The sequence below is a fragment of the Manacus vitellinus genome, unplaced genomic scaffold (genome assembly GCF_001715985.3).
Source record: "Manacus vitellinus isolate BGI_N305 unplaced genomic scaffold, ASM171598v3 scaffold_0_pilon, whole genome shotgun sequence".
Lineage (NCBI taxonomy): Eukaryota > Metazoa > Chordata > Aves > Passeriformes > Pipridae > Manacus > Manacus vitellinus.
The window spans coordinates 27,356,295-27,369,380 of NW_021938789.1; the positions used below are offsets into that span (position 1 = coordinate 27,356,295).

A 13,086-nucleotide genomic window follows, 5' to 3' on the forward strand; every position below is an offset into this window, starting at 1 on the left:
TAAAAATAGTTGTGTCTTTGCCTTCTTATTCAGTATAAAGACCTAAAACAGGATATCAAGTCTAGATTCCTGAGATGATCTCAGAAGCTGATGATGATCTCAACTTTAACTGAACTAAACCAAAAGACTAGCAAAATGAGAATTAAGATAATTTCTTTAACAGATTTCAGAAGTAACCACTGGATACAAAGGGAAAAATCATATACAAAAAAATTTTGAGATCAAAGCACGGGAGAATATATAAAACCAAGCTTCAAATTACTACATTTTATCCCATATCAATACAGTATTTTCCTAACACACATTAAACAACAACAACGACAAAAGTAATTCCTTATCTTGCCACTATGTTGTAATTCCTTACTCTTGACCATAAAAAAAAAGGTCTTATGGTTACCATCATATTCTTTCAATGAGCTACCCCCACAGGCAGCACTTTAACTCACCCAGACCTTATGGGCCTGAGGGCATCTCCTGCTTAGAAGGGTAAAAAGCGTCTTGGTCAGAGCCAGAGCTTGAGAAGGCTCTCTGCTTCAAAAGCATTTCTGATCACCAGTAAACACTGCATTGCACATGGTGAAGGGGATGGTACATGCCCCTCTCCTCACCTGGCTCTCCTCACCCTTTTAGAGGCTGAAACTGCTGCACAGACCAGACCTCAGAAACACCCACAAGGGATTCAAGTAACCCTGAAAGCATTTTTTGAAACCTCTGCTGTTTTTGCTGCCTGTTTGCTAGCTACAAGTTTTAATCTTAAAGAACTCATGTAGAGAGTACCTAAATAAAAGCCTAGGCTATAAAGATTGAATTAGCAGTAGCAGAAGACTGGAGAGGAAAACAAGAAACAATGTAAGTAAGAAAGAACACAGGAAAGGTTAAAAGGAAATGTAAGGGAAGAGCTGATTTTTGTTTGATTCCTAAAGCAGGCCATGCAACATCTGAGATGTTACTGATGAAAGAAAACTTGTTAAAAGAATCCAAATGCTTAGCAGGGTTAAATGGAAGCAGAAATAATAACCAAATGGTAAGAAATACAATTAGTACCTCCAGCTATAGGAAGGCTGGGGAAAAAATAGAGTCTACAGAATTGCTGGGATAAGCAAAGTGGGAAAGAAGTGAACAAAGGACAGTTGTTTTGTGACAGCTGATTTGCATGTGCTCTGCATCCACTTGGTGCTTGCCTTTGTTTTGTTTTCTAGGCTGACCTTCACCCCGTGCCACACAAAGGATTCACTGAAAGCCTCCGTTCAAAGTCTCAATTAAAAGCCTGAAAGAACAAAGGTATCTTGCGCTGCAGCCCCAAGCCTGAGCCCCGTGCCAATGACCCAGCAGAGGGACCATCCCCATCAGAGCGCGGGGCTTCGGAACCTGCATTCTACACCGCCTTGGAATGAGCCCTCCTCCCCTCCCAGCATCTGGAACAGGCAAAATAGCTAAAAAGAAACATTTAGCTTGATCTCCAAAGGGTTGCTTCTAAGCTTTTATGATGAAAGATCAAAGCTAGGGAAAGGGTGGGACCTTACAGGACAGTAAAGAAAGTTGAGAGTAAATTAGTAGTGTGCATACTAATAAGACACACATGCAACGTCACTAAGGGAGCATATTAATGGTTTGGGCAGTTTGAACGAAAACATGTGAAAGCAGTTAAGCATGTCATCACCAATACTGTCTTTAGAAGTGTTCTGCTGTTTTATGAGAAGCTCTTCAAAACCCACATGCACATGCAGTTTCATAGAAAGAAAGTGTAATCCACAAGAACTTGAAAATGTGAGGCTGCCTAAAGGGCATCCTGCATGTCCTCCATGGTCTGCAAAGCCTATGCATAAAGCTTGTGATTTTTTTCTTTAAACTGTGGTATTTAATTTCTGGTACTACATTTAATTGAGTTACTCTAACATAGATTTGTTATGCAGCATCCGTCCAGTTTGGTACACTCTCTGAACACAAATCAGGAACGTTTGTGTAACAGGGATAACATGAAAACTGACCTCAGCACTGTGGTCTAAAAGATTAAATTACTGCCAGAATTATCATGGTGTAATTATACCTATGTAAATACCTATTTATTCTGGAATAAGAGTGTTTTGTTTAACCTGATTTAGCTTACACAACTTCCAAAAGTTTTATCAATGGAGTTAGATGTATATGCATAATCATGTAAACTCCCTCTGCATGACTTTTTGGGTCATGCATAAAAAGGTGAGTTAAAAATACAGTAATCAATAGTAAAAATAAAATACTAATTTTATTAGAGGCAACCATGTGTCTTCCCGTTGTTCAATCATATGCTCCCTAGTGCATTAAAAAAGTAAATGTTTAAATAAAGGAATTAACCTTCTACTAATTTTTTTCTGGGTTCCAATAGCTTAACTCTTCAAGAGCATATAACCGCTGACATTTAGAGCTGCAAGTACTATTTCTCTAAAAACTTCCTGTTATAGTAAAAGGCAGAGCTATTAAAGGAGCCAAATGTGGCTTCTATTGCCATATGTTGTTTCTAATAGTCACAGCTTGAGTTTCAAAACTGATGGTAGATCTTCACTTCCCTTTATCTCCATTGAGTGCTGCTGTACTCCCTGCACTTCTTAAAATCAAGACTTACTGAGAAGCCTAATTTTAGGCAATTATTTCTGGAACATAAAAAGACTCAATGCATGTAAGCTATCTGGAAATACCTGAAAGTCTTGGACGCATCTCCTTCATATTTCCATTTTCAAACAAGAGCCTAAAAGTCTACTTTAGGACATAGAGGTTTGAAAACAATTTACATATCTTTTGCCTTGCTCCCGACAAACATTTTTCAATGGAAGTTCTGATGTTATTAGAGTTTCCAACAAAAGTTTGGGGGTTGCAAAACTCTGCAAAATGGGTAAGAAGTTCTTGGTTTCAGAGAATATAATTCTGGTAATTCCTCCTGGCATCTTTGGAGACTGAGGACGCAAAAGCCTAGTGTAACTTCCCAGTGACATTTTCCACCTGTTAAGATAACTTCTTTCAAGGGCAGAAATTACCTTGTGAAGCATAGTCACCATATATTTTCCCCTCCAATGAATGCTTCCTTGACCCTCAAGGAATGACTGAGGTTACCACACAACTATCCAAAGCACAAGTTTGTTTTCAGCTTTTGCAGGGAGTTGTAGTCTGTTAGAGTAAGGGGGAATGAAAGGAAGGATGATACCGCATGACAACAGACTTACTACATTACTCACAGAAATCCTATGCCCCATGTATGCTTGCACACGCAAAGACTTTTCCCATATTTTTGAAGTAATTGCCCATTTTTCCAGATGCCTGGCAACTCAGGCTGCCTGATGTCTGGAAACTAGCTACTACATGCATATAGTCTCATCTCACATGTGCAGCAGGTCCAACACATCAGGTGTACTACGCATGCATAATTTATCTATCAGGGACTGTCCCAGATTTTAAGATTAAGATCTAAAATTCCTAAAACAGCCAGGCTTGTAATTTTCAATCTGAGCTGTGATGCAGCCAGTACAAGCTGTTGTACAGCGTGAGAGTATCTTCACAGAAGAAGCCACTTGAAATAGCAAATCACAGAATATTCTGAGTTAGAAGGGACCCACGAGGATCATTAAGTCCAACTCTTTAACGAACAGCCTGTGCAGGGATTGAACCCATGACCTTGGTATTCTTAGCGCCATGCTCTAACCCACTGAGCCAAGTGTACTGCTTGCAACTTAAGGAAGACTTTTGATTCAGGGCCTGCTTGCAGCTTACTGGAGCTGGTAGGAGATACCTTCAGCATCGTGAACATAGGCATTAATAGCACTTTCCATTCCAGAACTGGATAAAACCATTGGACAGTTCTGCAGTAGCTGATCAAGACTTCACCTTGAGTCTTACCCACCAGTCTGGAAAATTTAGATCTCTATTTAACAGACAACTATTTAAAAAGTTAGGAAATAACACAGACAGATTGCTGAAACATTTCACAGTGCTTTAAATATGCTTTGAAATTTTGTAACCTATTTAAAAACGTCGTTTCTTTTGCCCTACAGCACTAGCAATGAAGAACCTCAAAGGAAGTGCTTAGATAGACCAGATTTACTCGCTTTGCCACTGAGCTCTGCAGCTTCCTAGGGCTGTCAGTCGCGGCCGGGTTCAGCCGTGAGACACGGACCACGGCGCTCAGCCGAGCCCTGTGCTGCCAAGGCCGCTTCTGTACACCTGAAACAATGGGAGGACACGCTCAGCCCTCACCAGCACGGTCCTTTCCTAGAGGGCCGCTGCACCACAACGCGCGTCCAGCCGCCAGTACAGCCCGCGCTATCCCCGAGTACCGCGGGCAAGGGGCCGCACGAAGGGCTCTGTTATCCCGCCTGCCTCGCACCGCGCCGCGGGTGCCGCCCGCCCAATCTTTTTTATCGTGCAGCAAAGCGGGCAACTGTGCCCGGACGGGAAGCACGCCCCGTTCCCGTCCCGTCCCGTCGCACCGCGCCCCGCGGGCCCGCGGCAGCGCCGAGGTGCGGGCACGGCCCCCGCCCGCCGCCATGGCAACGCGTGCGGGGCGCGGCCCCGACAGCTCCCTTCCGAGTCCTCTGAGGAAAGCTGGCAACCTTCCAGGGCGCCCGAAATAGGAAGGAAAAGCAATATTCGCCTAGTCGGAAGATGCGACGTTACCCCCTGCCTTTGCACGACACATTTTGAACCAAAACCCATCACGCTGTTCTCCTCCAGCAAAGGCCACCGGTTCCCCTGCCATTTTGGATGCAGGAGCAATTCCCACAGAACATACACTTCCGTGTGCTGCTGCTGCCTCAGGAACAGCCAAAATCCCAGCCACGGGGAGCTCAGAAATGAAAATAAAATAAGGAGGTTTTGTTGATTGGTGTCTTTGGCCTTGAGGTCCTGGGGCTTTGTGTTTTTGTTTGAGGTTGGTGATTTTACATAATGGTAAAGCACATTTTGGTCCCATTCCTCTATGAGCACTGTCCTCATGGGAAACCCTCCTGCCTTAAGTGAGGGCACAGTGGGGGCTTGGTACTCCAAAAAAGCAGTAAAGGCATGAAAACCCTTTTGCCTCCCTAAGGGCAGTGGTATGATGTACTGCTGATGCCAGAAGTAAATCTGAACAGCCACTGCAACCAAATTCACCCCCTTCTTCAAAAGCACTTCAACATACTCTTCAAGTATTTTATGCAACTTTTAAAGTCAACATGGCTTCACGAATGAGCCAAAGTTTTTGTTCTTTCATTTTTAGAGATTAAGAGGGTAAAAAAAAAAAAAGAACCAACAACAAAGTATTCCCCCTCTGGTTCCTATTGAGGTAGTATCTGAACTTGTGCAAAAACTTTGGCCAATTTACCACTCAGATTTAAGAGGAAGCTATTGTCTAAAAGGACAACCATCAAGGAAACATTTTTGCACAAGAATGGTAGAAAGACCCATTGCCTATATCTTGAATAGATGTAGAAGGTTCTATGACCTAAACATGGTTTGTAAAAACAGTGATCAGCACACATGCTGGAAACCAAAGCTGTAAAGCAAATCGGAAAGCTAAACCAAACCACATTCTCCATATCGCTTCATTTCATCAAAAGCAAGCAAGATAATTAGTTTATAAAGGCAAATCACAGGGTAACAATAGGTGCCTGTTGTGGATCCTGAGGATGAATTTGAACTTTGCTCTGAACCTGGACTGAAGGCCTTCTTCCTGAGTGTAAATGAGCATCTTGGGTTTTAAGGCTGGAGTCTTTCATCGTCCGCAGGCATCAGCAATATGTACAACCTAACTACACCAAGCTGATGGATGTTTAGCAGAAAGCTAAAGCAGTATTTGTGTCACTGTAACTCTGTGTTTGGGACACAGCTGATGCAAGCAGTGGTAAGACACAGGAGGTCTGCAGTGTGCTGTGGTCAAGAATCAGCACCATGACCTCATCCTCTTCCAGCACTCAGGCACAAGGGAAGCTGAGACTGGACTAGCAGCCAATTAACCACTGATTCAGCCTGAATTTCAATATTCTTCTCTTTATGAGCTCACTCATTGTTTTAATTACTTAAAGAAGCTGCACAAACGCATTTATTCCACACTTTAACATGCAATCCATGAGTGGAACTAAGTTGAACAAAATGGAAACTTTTGGCTTGAAGAATGGAAAAAAAGATAAGAAGGTAACACATAAGAGTAATTATGAAAGGCAACTGCCACCCCTCTAAGCAAGACTGAGAACTGCTAGCACAAGTGCTAGGATCTCCCTCACTGTGCAACTACACACTGGAAATCCACACACAATCCACAAGGCCACTGGCACTGCCCTTTCACAATAAACAAATAGCTGAGTGCGAAACAAACAAACAAAAAACAACCCAACAAAAAACCTCCTTCATAAATCAAATTTCCCCAAAACAGGCAGTATAAAAAAGCAACAGCAGGTGATTCCTACGATCATGCAACCTCTGGCATACAGGAAATCCCAGGCCAAAGCTCAGCATAGAAGCTACAAGCCAAGACAGTGCAAAGTTTTTTTAAAAAGCCATACCGCCATACTGTGTCCAAAGCATTTTCTTGTCTATACATCAATTTCCCATGGATTCTCTGTTGCCATTAATCTGCAAGACCTTTACATGCTGGCAATTGTATTTCCTTCACTAATGCCACTGACACCCATCACTTTCTCTAAAAGTCAAATATGAGAAAATGGTTCTTTAGTGGGTGACATCAGCTGTGTCTGGCATTTTACAAGATCTGGAAGACCAGCACTGCCCCAAGGAGTTCACAGTCTAGTTCAGGCAGAGCCAGCATGTTTCAGATGCAATCGTATCTGTGAGGCCATGGGAGCATGAGATCACTTCCTCCTTGTGCTCTTCAGCTTTACATACTCATCAGTTATTTCTATTTTTCTATTTTAAAAGTTTCTTTGGAAAAAGGGAAAAAAAGGCTCATAATGATTTTATCAATTTTGGTGTTTTACACTGAGACCATCCAATACCTTCAGTTATTAAACATTCATGATTCCATTTTTCCTCAAGTACAGGAGGAAGAAGTTGGCAATCAACCAGTGAGGACAAGCTGACTGACAATAGCTTACAGCTAAACTAGCAACTTTTCAACCAAATTGCACAATCCATAGAAGATGTGCCATGACTGTTAGCTTGAGGATGATAAGCCTATAATCAAAAGCCATAATTTCTATTGGCATCTCTTGTTTGTATTTAAAGAAAATAACAAAAAATCTGGTGCGCACATATTTCTGCAGTATCTGAAAGCAAAGGATTCCTTAGCTTTCTACACATAATTTCTGTTAACTGAAAGCCTGGAGTCATCTAATTACTACCTCCACATACAGGATTTGCCCAGATACTAAAATTCTGAAGCTGGAAGCTTACAGATGTTTTTGTTCTTTTCTGCTTCATTGCTAAATAGGAAAGATTATGGCAAGGATTAGGCTAGACTAGGCCCTTGATTTGTTCCAACTTCTCATCTCTCTCAGATGCAGGTTTAAAAATGTCAACCAGAACTGAATTAACAGATGATCATCGAGCAAATTAGTTACAGCAAGAACTAAATTCAAGACCCTGCACTCACCAGTAGGAACTCCAGCACATCTGGATTCTTCCAGCCACCAGGATAAGCTCCAGGATAGATCCAGGACACCTAACTCTTGCAGACTAATCATCAAGTTTCCCGAAATGGCACCAGGGAAACAGCTTTGGTGCAAAAGCAAGGGGTGGTCAGGATGTTGGAAAGCTACTTGAGAAACCTGTGGTACATTCAGTGCTGTAACTGTTCCTGACAGAAATGTGCCTGGGTCAGCTTCACACTGCCCATGTGGGGAAACTCACTCACCATTCAAATAGTTTTTGTAGTCTGTGTTGAACACTGTGGTGCAGCAGTTACACAGCTTATGTTAACAGAGCTGCCCAGGCCAGAGTGAGCTCTGGACTGCCTATACAGCCCCTAGTACTTGCCATATCCTAGATACATGTTTGGCCCTCTTAGATTTTTTTTCATTTATTTTGAAATTTAAGCATTTGGAAAACCTTACTGAATAGTTTACGCAAAATGGTCTCATTCCCATGCCAGAAGTCTTTCATTTACAAGAGAGAGATAGGGTTAAACAGGCAATAAAAAGATCGTACATACCCATACTGCCCTTGAAAACACTCACTCAGATGCACATGGTGGAAATTATGTACTCAATCTGTGCTAACACCTTACTAGGAAATATGGTGATCTTATTAGGCAAAGCATTTGAGTTTGCAGAGGAACCAGAACCAAACTCCCTTGAACAGCTCTGGAGAAACCAAAGCTGAGCTACGGGCTCAAAATCAGCTCACAGCACTCAACCCTTGTTCAGCTGCACTACCAACTGGTATGTTGGGTAAGATTCAAACAGACCAAGCCACCCCAGTCTGACCTACAGTGGAAAACAAAGCCAATGCTAACAACTCTTTTCAGCTAGATCCTCTGGATCAATACTGAAAATGCTGTTGGATGTCATCATGGCTACTTCGGATGGCATGAGGAATCCATCCCCATGCTGGTGGTTTTCTGGGCTACTACCCCTTTGTTCACAGGAAAATGCAAGTCCTTGCACAGACAATGCTTGTCATGTGCCAAAGCATTCATCATAGATGCCTAACTGCATAATAGAGCTAACCAACCTAAATGCTATCTATTGCTCTCCTTGCCCATTCCATTTACGCTTGATCCTCTCCCATGGGTTAGTTTAGGGAGCTAACCTAGCAGAAGGCTAGTCCTGCCAAAAAAAAAATGGATATTTTATGCCAAACCCTGACTGGATGCCCTGTTAAGACAGAGAAGGTCCTGTCTCAGAGCAAAGTAGGAGGCAGTATGCCACAGGCAATGGAGAAGCAGGGCCTCCTGTGCTGGGAGCCACCAGTTATAGGTAAGAATTGTTCAGTTATCATGAAACTCCATGGTTATATGGCCACTCATCACAAAAATGACTGACACAGCCACTATTCTGACAGAAAGTCCATGTGACAGCTGAAATTTTCAAAGGGCTTTAAAAAGGCTTACTAAATTCCATCTGTTTTCATGCCATCTGGGTTCAAGTCTACCAGTGTTGGTTTTAACTATAAGGGGCAAGTTTTGCAAAAGTAAGTGTAGTTTGTTGTATCCAATAGACCATCAAGACTTGAACAAAGTAAGGACACGTCACTGGAATAAACAAGGATATAAGTAGCAAGCCCACATTCCAAGAATGTGTTTAAAAATAGTGCTGTTCTAACAGAGACAGCATATACCCATTTTCATCAGTAGTACCAAAGATCTGTTAAAAACCATCAACAGCAATAACTGAGTTTCCCAAGGAATGTCTATTAGACATCAGACACTGACCACTGTAATGGAAAATAACATGCACGAGAAGACAGGCAGAATCCTGCATTTCTCCACCCACTGCTGGAGTATCTCCCCAAAACACAGATGACGCACAGTCACAAAGAATGGCAGAAATCCTACTGTGTATAATACAATTCCACTGATATTAAAATGTATCAGAAAACCATTCTGATATTGTGAAATATTAATTTTAGAAAGAGGGAGAAATATTTTGACAAATGTCAGAACTTCCTGTTACTGCATTCCTACATGAAGTGTTTCTTTTTCTCCCTTCAAATTAGTTTCTTCTGAAAGGCTGCATTAGGTAGAACAACAATTTAAAACATTTAAACAGTCATATTTGAAACAAAACAGTCTGATCCACTGAAATTAAGTATTTCATGTGATCTAAAAATATTGTGTTTAGGATTTTCTTCCACATGAAATCTGACTACTTTGGAGCTCTGTTTCAAATCAGAAAAACATTTCCTTAGAATCCCAAAACCTCCACAAAATAGAGCCTCTGTCTACTAGTCAACTGTACATAAGCCTCAAATTTTACAACACAAGTTTCAATATATGTCCTTACAAGAATATCCAGCAGATTATATATCTCCTCAATTGAAACTTGAGAATCTTAACACATTAGTTTCAAATGAAAACTTTCATTCAGTCTGAGCAGGATTTGAATTTTTTGCTTTGTTCTGCATCTCAATCTCTGTTTTATTAATTTATCTTGCAAACTCAATTTTTGATTGATTTGCATGTGTTTATAAATATGTATGTACAACTCAGAGTAGGAAAGCAGCAATGCCATTACATCAGCCTCAACACCTGCCCTGTGTTGACTAAAGCAGAGAAGACTGTCTATTGTTTCTCTTTCTTATTAATGTCTACCTTCTCAGCCTTACAAACTCCTTACTTCTCTGCCAATAACATAAATCATGCTGATTCTATTTGACTTGTAATTTTCACTGTGACTGGAGAGGCAGATCTTAAAAGAAAAAACAAACAACAAAACCCAGTGAAAATATCTAACAAATATTCTTACGATTTTTATAATGACATTTGCCCCAAGTGCCCATTTGTGTGGAAAATGTTTAAATCGCTCCATTTAAAAAAGTCTACAGTCCTAAGGGAGCTTTTAGAGCTATATACAAAAGATTTTCATGCAGATGGAGGGCATTAAGCACTTCATGCATGCAAGAAAAAAAAAGAGCTAGAAAAAATGTTTCAAAAAGAAAGCAGAAATATTTTATGTCTGAGACAGAGATCTTGTCCATCACACCCAAATTAAAAACAAACTGAAAAGAAACCAAAAGGAGACAGCGGATACACTACAGAACAGATTCTATCCAAAAACTTAGTCAGCATCTAATGTGACCGTTACAAGAATTCTTCTTCTAATCTAAAACATAAACCTTAAAATACACCTAATTTTGCACCATAGAAGTTTATCACTTTACTAAAGCTATGCACTTAGTCAGAACAAACAGTAAAGAGCCAAGTCTGCCAGCACTGGGGAGATGCTCACTGTGCATCACCCAGAAAACAGTACTGTTTCAGCAAACAGAGAATTCAGACTGGAACTGAGAATCACTAGCTATGACAGCAGTGAGTAACGCACAGTCTCCTAAGAGGAACAATGAGGACAAAACGTGGTTTTAAAATGGATCTAGAGTCATTTATGAAAAGGTTTAACAGTCACTTGCAGCAGTAGCAAGAGGCAGGACTCAAAGACCCCAAGTGCATCTGTCTTCAGAATCAGGCCCCTACCAGAAGGCAACTGTGGGAAGGATGTTAGCTGGAGAAGCATCTGAATACTTGGAAGACAGGCTACAAAGCAGTAAGAATTAAGACAAACCCCTGCGGGGCTGCAGGACTGCTTTGAAAATGTTTATTTTTAATTTCAAATCTTGATTCTGAAGTGATAAAGTCATGCCCCAAGCAAAGGAACCAGAATGGTGATGCTGTCTAAAGCATGATTTCATCCTTCCCACCTTGTGAGTTGCTTATCAGCTCAGAAGGACACTGTCAAGCTTAGCAGCCCAGGCTTGCTGCTGGAAGAATGTGGAGTTAGAAGGGTTTTTCAGGTCAGGCTGGGACCTGGTACAATGTTGCAAATTAAGCAACTTCAGTGAATGAGGTGAGAGTCTCAGGAACAGACAATTTGATCCTGCGAATAAGATTCAGAGTGCCTAACCAAGCATTTATGTAGGAGGGGACTGCCAGCCCTCAGTTTGTTCCTACTTCAATGTTCAAGGGAACAGAAAGGGTAACTTTCTGTAAGTGAACAAATTATACTAAGAAAACATTCTGTGTCACCCATTTCTAACGCATACAAAAATACTCTGGCAAAATGAGTTTTGGTTGCTCCATGGCAAAAGCTCCAAGACTGTTTAAAGATCTGTTGTGGTTTTGCCTTAAAGCTCATCAATGCTCAAAGCTGGTGAAAAGCTGTCATTTTCTCACTGCTAGTGAACATATCAAACAGCAATAATAAACAAGCACTGTGAAAAGAGGATCCAACCGGTGGACAGGTTCTTGAACCCTGGACACAACATTCAGGCATTTGTCTGTCATCTCTGTGATCTTATGCCTGAGCTCCGTCATCAACAATATAGATTATCTGCAACTCTTTCTACTGTCTCTTATCAGAGTCCAGATCCTTAATAGCATCATTTAACATTCACTATCTATTACCGAGATGTAAAAGAGAAAGTCCTGTGACATTATTGTTGCCTCTCACAAAGACGAGCACACAACACCAGCTGTTTTAAATGTCAATTTAATTATGGATATTGTCTTACAAAACAAGGTAGACATACCACTGGAAATGTCCCCATGCCTCTCTTGTATTGGATGCATCATTCTTGTAACCTTCCAACAGTCAGGGCTATTCATTAACCAGCTATTAGCTGAAAAAAATAACATGTCCATTAAAAAGTAGCACCAACTTTTTGAAAATATAGTAAACTAACACACAGCTAAACTTTCAGAGGCAGAAAAGGATTTTAGCTAGAAACTTCATCCCAAACTTCTGCTTTATCTAACTGGATTTCATACTTTTGTAAAGACCTGCCACAAAAAGCATGTGGGGAAAAAAAAAATTATGATCTTTCAGAAATACCGCAGATGACACCATGCAACCTCTTCAGAAAGAGAATTCCTCACCTTGGCAGTTAATTTTGTACCACCTTCTATTAAAAACCCAAAGGATGCACACAAAACTGTATGGTGAAAGTGATTTAAAATGTGTTTCTAATAATGCTTGAATGAGGAGCTGCTTGTAGACTTATTCATACAAACTATTTCCGTTTGTTAAAGCCATTATCTTGATTCTCTGACTAATCCCGCTGCACCCCCTTAAAAAGAGAAAGAAAACATACCAAAACCAAAACCCAACAAAACCAAAAAGACAGAGTAATTTAAGTGTTTTGATGTGACAAATGGCAGACTCCAAAACACATAAATGTGCTTGAACAATGCACTTGAAAACTCTCACATCAGTGTCTTACATCTTCAAATAAACGTCCTGAGCTTATTCAAAATGCAAGCACTTTAAATGTACAGTCATGGAAAGAACTTTCTAGCTCTTGTGTAGAAGATAATGAATCACAAAGTTAACTTTCTACTTTCAAGATGACTCTCAATCATTGCTTCAGTGATTTTGCTTTCAGCCTCACCCTATTCTGATCCTGGCATGTTCTGCTCCAGAACACACAGAGAGATCAGAAAGGCTTTGCTTAAGATTCAGAAAGAAGATAAAGTGT

General features: G+C 40.8%; 1 protein-coding gene across 3 annotated transcripts in view; it reads right to left on the minus strand.

The window, feature by feature from the left end:
* The window catches only part of STOX2 (storkhead box 2), a 72,259-nt gene that overhangs the window by 34,088 nt on the left and 25,085 nt on the right, over window positions 1-13,086 (minus strand). Inside the window, exon 1 of one of the 3 annotated variants that reach the window (XM_018070457.3) lies at window positions 4,225-4,304. The exons of 1 other annotated variant lie outside the window; for it this stretch is intronic. The gene's annotated coding sequence lies outside the window, so the exon portion shown is untranslated. Of the gene's footprint in view, window positions 1-4,224; window positions 4,305-13,086 lie in introns of those variants that run through there. One more of the 3 variants, XM_018070448.3, reaches the window with a different exon arrangement.